This window comes from Oncorhynchus keta, chromosome 22 (genome assembly GCF_023373465.1).
Source record: "Oncorhynchus keta strain PuntledgeMale-10-30-2019 chromosome 22, Oket_V2, whole genome shotgun sequence".
NCBI lineage: Eukaryota > Metazoa > Chordata > Actinopteri > Salmoniformes > Salmonidae > Oncorhynchus > Oncorhynchus keta.
In genome coordinates this window covers 33,650,552-33,657,630 of record NC_068442.1, presented here as the reverse complement: position 1 = coordinate 33,657,630, position 7,079 = coordinate 33,650,552, and the positions used below count along the sequence as shown (strand labels likewise).

Sequence of the window (7,079 nt, the reverse complement as noted above, 5' to 3'; positions counted from 1 at the left end):
AAACATACTGGTGGCGCTCTATTGGCTATGAATTACGCCAATTAGACCTACTTCTAGCGAGTTCAGTCTTTTGATTTGGTACTGTACACTGCATACTGTCCACTCCTTTGCGGTAAAAAAAACATTGCGGCGTCGAGAAACTCCCATTTTCCGCAGATAGAGGAGGGTGGAACGCGTGAAAAAACAAGGAAGGGATTCGATTATGTGGGAGGAGTTAACACTGAGTGAAAAGTGATTTCTTACGTTTTGGAGCTGGACTGCAGGGATGCAAACTCGTCACCTTTCGGAGAAATGTACCGCTTTTAATAAAACAATTCGGTGACCTATGTGATTCGTGTAGATCCGATGAGAAACGTTTTGGGGAAAGAGGCTTTGAATCACTACTGGCTGTAAGCGAACGAGTGATGCGCGTTTGGAGCAATACTGGCTGTTCCCAAGGCTCAGCCAATCGTTCACATAACAGAATGCAGCACGAAGAGATAAGAGACAGGCAATTTCCTAGTTACAGTATCAGCGTGCACCCTGGAAAGACAGCGGAAAGCCGTCAGTTTGCCAGCTACAGGCCCCTGAACGATGACGAAGAGGTTGGTCAGAAGGTGATGAAGTGTAAAAACAACTGGCAAATAGAACGTTTTAGGTGAGGGAGATTAAGTATCTTGCTCGCTGGATCGAATTATCCGTTAGCTAGCCAGAGAAACGTGGAGCAACATTAGCCAATTTAACTGATCAAATATTTGAGTTTGTGTGAAGATTAGCTGGCTAATAAAGTCAGACAGCACAACATAAGATGAGCTAACGTTAGTAACCTAACCAATTCGCTATAGTATTAACGTTAACTGGTATACGACTCCTTACCGTTCAAGTTCTAATGCCTTAGTTGCTTATTGGAACCAGGCAACCTGTTTGAAATGTTAACTAACAAACTAGCTAACGAGGTTTCACTCTCGCCAAAATTGGACGCAGCTGCAGGGAATAGCGGGACTTTTTCTCAACACATTGCAGAGGTAAAGATAGTAGATTGATTTGTTTTGGTAACTGATCTACAACGTTAAATTAAACTAAACTATAGTTTAGCACGCCCTTTATGTTGGAACATTCTTCGAACACACAGTAGGCCTTGCTTTGAGTGGGACACACATAATTATTAACATAACTATTAAACTCGGACAAAACAGAGATGCTTGTTCTAGGTCCCAAAAAACAAAGAGATCTTCTGTTGAATCAGACAATTAATCTTAATGGTTGTACAGTCGTCTCAAATAAAACTGAAGGACCCCGGCGTTACTTATTATTATTATTATTATTATATTACTCTGGACCCTGATCTCTCTTTTGAAGAACATATTAAGACCATTTCGAGGACAGCTTTTTTCCATCTACGTAATATTGCAAAAATCAGAAACTTTCTGTCCAAAAATGATGCAGAAAAATTAATCCATGCTTTTGTCACTTCTAGGTTAGACTACTGCAATGCTCTACTTTCCGGCTACCCGGATAAAGCACTAAATAAACTTCAGTTAGTGCTAAATACGGCTGCTAGAATCCTGACTAGAACCAAAAAATTTGATCATATTACTCCAGTGCTAGCCTCTCTACACTGGCTTCCTGTCAAAGCAAGGGCTGATTTTTAAGGTTTTACTGCTAACCTACAAAGCATTACATGGGCTTGCTCCTACCTATCTCTCTGATTTGGTCCTGCCGTACATACCTACACGTACGCTACGGTCACAAGACGCAGGCCTCCTAATTGTCCCTAGAATTTCTAAGCAAACAGCTGGAGGCAGGGCTTTCTCCTATAGAGCTCCATTTTTATGGAACGGTCTGCCTACCCATGTCAGAGAAGCAAACTCTGTCTCAACCTTTAAGTCTTTACTGAAGACTCATCTCTTCAGTGGGTCATATGATTGAGTGTAGTCTGGCCCAGGAGTGGGAAGGTGAACGGAAAGGCTCTGGAGCAACGAACCGCCCTTGCTGTCTCTGCCTGGCCGGTTCCCCTCTTTCCACTGGGATTCTCTGCCTCTAACCCTATTACAGGGGCTGAGTCTCTGGCTTACTGGGGCTCTCTCATGCCGTCCCTGCAGGGGGTGCGTCACCTGAGTGGGTTGATTCACTGTTGTGGTCATCCTGTCTGGGTAGGCGCCCCCCCCACTTGGGCTGTGCCGTGGCGGAGATCTTTGTGGGCTATACTCAGCCTTGTCTCAGGATGGTAAGTTGGTGGTTGAAGATATCCCTCTAGTGGTGTGGGGGCTGTGCTTTGGCAAAGTGGGTGGGGTTATATCCTTCCTGTTTGGCCCTGTCCGGGGGTGTCCTCGGATGGGGCCACAGTGTCTCCTGTCCCCTCCTGTCTCAGCCTCCAGTAGTTTGTGTCGGGGGGATAGGGTCAGTTTGTTATATCTGGAGTACTTCTCCTGTCCTATTCTGTGTCCTGTGTGAATCTAAGTGTGCGTTCTCTAATTCTCTCCTTCTCTCTTTCTTTCTCTCTCTCGGAGGACCTGAGCCCTAGGACCATGCCCCAGGACTACCTGACATGACGACTCCTTGCTGTCCCCAGTCCACCTGGCCATGCTGCTGCTCCAGTTTCAACTGACCTGAGCCCTAGGACCATGCCCCAGGACTACCTGACATGATGACTCCTTGCTGTCCCCAGTCCACCTGGCCATGCTGCTGCTCCAGTTTCAACTGTTCTGCCTTACTATTATTCGACCATGCTGGTCATTTATGAACATTTGAACATCTTGGCCATGTTATGTTATAATCTCCACCCGGCACAGCCAGAAGAGGACTGGCCACCCCACATAGCCTGGTTCCTCTCTAGGTTTCTTCCTAGGTTTTGGCCTTTCTAGGGAGTTTTTCCTAGCCACCGTGCTTCTACACCTGCATTGCTTGCTGTTTGGGGTTTTAGGCTGGGTTTCTGTACAGCACTTTGAGATATCAGCTGATGTACGAAGGGCTATATAAATAAATTTGATTTGATAATTTTATATGTTGCAGGATGTCTTGCAGATAAGTGCCTCCTGTGGTTATGGTCTGTGATTCACTCTAGCATAAGATTTCCACTCGGCGTTATGAATTGGTGAATGCGGCCAAATGCTACTACATGCACAGACACTAGTTTCTTCTCTGGCAGTGAGTCTGGATCTGAGTAACTCCCCAACCTGTCACTGAATCTGAACACACTCAGGGGGTCTGATTGGTCCAGAAACCGATGGGTTGGGCCAAAGCCAGAACACGTAGGTAAAGAGTAGAGGTCGCCCTATTAATCGGCAGTTTTGGATGCCGATTACATTGCACTCCACGAGGAGACTGCGTGGCAGGCTGACCACCTGTTATACGAGTGCAGCAAGGAGCCAAAGTAAGTTGCTAGCATTAAACTTATCGTATTAAAAAAAACTATACATCTTAACATAATCACTAGTTAACTAAACATGGTTGATGATATTACTAGCTTGTCCTGCATTGCAAATAATCAATGTGGGAGGAGTTAACACTTGGGCGGAGTTAACAGTTAACACTTAATGTATCATCAAATCACAGCCTACTTTGCCAAACGGGTGATGATTTAACAAGCGCATTTGCAAAAAAGCACTGTCGTTGCACCAATGTACCTAACCATAAACATCAATGCCTTTCTTAAAATCAATACATAAGTATATATTTTTAAACCAGCATATTTAGTTAAAAGAAATTCATGTTAGCGGGCAATATTAACTTGGGAAATTGTGTCACTTCTCTTGGGTTCAGTGCAAGCAGAGTCGGGGTATATGCAGCAGTTTGGCTCGTTGCGAACTGTGTGAAGACCATTTCTAACAGACTAATTAATTTGCCAAAATTGTACATAATTATGACATCACATTGAAGGTTGTGCAATGTAACAGCAATATTTAGACTTATGGATGCCACCCGTTCGATAAAATACGGAACGGTTCTGTATTTCACTGAAAGAATAAACATTTTGTTTTGATAGTTTCCAGGTTTGACCCTATTAATGGCCTACGGCTTGTATTTCTGTGTGTTTATTATAATTAAGTCTATGATTTGATAGAGCAGTCTGACTGAGCGGTGGAAGGCAGCAGCAGGCTCGTAAGCATTCATTCAAACAGCACTTTCCTGCGTTTCCCAGCATCTATTCGCAATGCTTGAAGCACAGTGCTGTTTATGACTCCAAGCCTATCAACTCCTGAGATTAGGCTGGCAATACTATAGGACCTATAAGAGCATCCGATAGTCAAAGGTATATAAAATACAAATGGTATAGAGAGAAATAGTCCTATTATAACTACAACTTCTTAACTGGAAATATTGAAGATTGTTAAAAGGAACCACCAGCTTTCATATGTTCTGAGCAAGGAACTTAAAACGTTAGCTTTTTTTACATGGTACATATTGCACTTTTACTTTCTTCCCCAACACTGTTTTTGCATTATTTAAACCAAATTTGAACCCGTTTCATTATTTATTTGAGACTAAATATATGCATTATATTAAGTTAAAATAAGTATTCATTCAGTATTGTTGTAATTGTCATTTTATATATATATAAAATCGGCAGATTATAATTTTTTGGTCCTCCAATAATTGGTAATTGTAATTGTTGCCAGGAGTGTTGCTTATCTTTGCATCTAGAGGATTTAGAGCCAGTGCAACTGATTGAAGTTAATGTCTTGGCTAGCCAAGTTTTTCTCAACTCCAAGATGTACCTCACGTCATTGGAGTTGAGCGAAAACGACTGGGCGGACTGAACCTCAGACTATATCGAGTCACTATCAGTCGGTACTTGTGCATGTGCAATTTTTAATTCTTAGGGTTTATGTAAGTTTTTCTGCAGCTGCATGCCTTTCTATGTTTGCTGAAATCCCTACTTTTTAACAAAACTAGTCAAATACAACCACCAACTGTTTCCTCATATCGAATGACAGCGACTCGATGTAGTCGGAGCTACACTTTTCCCACAGTCGTCGCAACCCAACTCAATCCGAGGCTGGTGAGGGGAGGATGGCTCATAATAATGAATGGAATGGAGTAAATGGAATGATATCAAACACATGGAAACCAGGTGTTTGAGACAATTCCATTTATTCTGTTCTAGCCATCCTACTAGAGCTACTATGAGCTCATCCTCCCCATTTTAAAGTGCCACCAGCCACCACTGTGGAGATGTACATATCGTGGAGTTGAGAAACCCAGATATCTCTTGGAATGAAGCAAAAATAATCTGTCTGTAACGGCGTTCTTCGTTTGTCGAAAGAGAGTCGGACCGAAATGGAGCGTGTTTGTTACTCATGATCTTTAATGAATGAAAACGAAACGATACATGAAATAACTCAATACAAAAACAACAAACGGAACGTGAAACCTAATTACAGCCTATCTGGTGAAACTACACAGAGACAGGAACAATCACCCACAAAATCCAAAGCGAAACCCAGGCTACCTAAATACGGTTCCCAATCAGAGACAACGAGAATCACCTGACTCTGATTGAGAATCGCCTCAGGCAGCCAAGCCTATACAACACCCCTACTCAGCCGTAATCCCAATAATACAAAACCCCCAATACGAAATACAACAACATAAACCCATGTCACACCCTGGCCTGACCAAATATATAACGAAAACACAAAATACAATGACCAAGGCGTGACACTGTCAGTGTTAAACCATATTATTGTGGAGCATTTTTAACTGTTGTGTTGTCCCTGTGGTTATTATCACTGTAAAGTGTTGGTGTCATGAGTATTCTGAATAGTTTCTCTTATTGTGACATTACAACCTATAACAATGGGGTCTGAAGATGGAAATTACCTTAAACTGAACATTGATGTATTGCAAGCCTACAGTATCGTCATGTTACAAATGCACAGAGTGCCAAAGATGTTTTGCAGACTACAGTCTACGTGTGATAATTTTTGAATCAATAGGAGTTGGATCAAAATCCTGTAGACACTGGCCCTCGATTGCCAAGATGGGTCTCCCCTGTCTTTTGCTATTACTCCCCTGATAACATTGAGTTATTTAATAAATAAATAAAAATCATTGTTAACATTAGGGATTGTAGCAAGTGAAAGTAGAACTTTGTTGGAGATGGAAGACATCCAAACGAAATGAGCAAAACAAAAAACGTGATGTGAGGGGTTTTCCAGTTAAGGCCTGTCATTACAGGCCTGCACTTGAGTAAATTCACCTGAAGAGTATAGCGGTCCTCTAACAGTGAATGGAGAGCAGTTTAGTAATCTCTAATGCCAGCCTCCAAATGCAATACTCTTATATCGTTGTTTGTTCTCAATCAACCCGCTCAAAAGTTTCACAGGAATCTTTAACGCATGCACAACTATTTCTGTAATGTACTGTACACCAAAATAGGAACGTCAAAGACATTGAATAGCTATGTTTCCTCATACGTAGTTTCCTTTGGTTTTACATACCCAAGGCATGAGAGTTGCAAAGTTTCAAGGAGTTTTCCATGTCCAGTCTGTAATCCTTCTTAATAGGGGTCACATTGACAGCAGCTTTTATACAGTTTGTTATTGTTTGAGGTTGACACCACACTGGCTCAGCATTATTATTTGAACTGCAGACTGATGTGCTATGCTGGAGAAGTTTGTAAGCAGCAGCAATTGCTCTAGGGATGTCTTTGGGTCAGCCCATACAACACGCCTTCAGTCCACTCAAAATATTCTGGCCATAACTAGACTTTACTGGGGTAGATTGATATGATTTTTTGACCTGGATGTCCATTTGTGAAAAAAAAGACCTGAAAAATAGACAAGGATGATGTTCCAACTTTTCTACACGTGGTGGCAGCATTTAGCTATGATTCACTCGCATAACCAGTGCAGTTAATAGTACCGCAATAGAAAATGTGAGCCCTATTTGGATCACCAAAAACCTTTTCCATGCAACAAATTAATATTACTGTATATACAGTACCAGTCAAAAGTTTGGACACCTACTCATTCAAGGGTTTTTCTTTATGTTTTACTATTTTCTACATTGTACAATAATAGTTAAGACATCAAAACTAGGAAATAACACATGGAATCATTTAGTGACCAAAAAAGTGTTAAATCAAAATATTGTTG

The 7,079-nt window shown here is 41.7% G+C and overlaps 1 long non-coding RNA gene across 1 annotated transcript; it reads left to right on the top strand.

Annotated features, from left to right (window-relative positions):
- Nucleotides 1–233: 233 nt before the first annotated feature.
- LOC127910630 (uncharacterized) lies at nucleotides 234–3,966 on the top strand. Its single transcript, XR_008075537.1, has 2 exons — nucleotides 234–2,206; nucleotides 2,490–3,966. It is a non-coding gene; the product is annotated as an uncharacterized LOC127910630 (long non-coding RNA).
- Nucleotides 3,967–7,079: the final 3,113 nt, after the last annotated feature.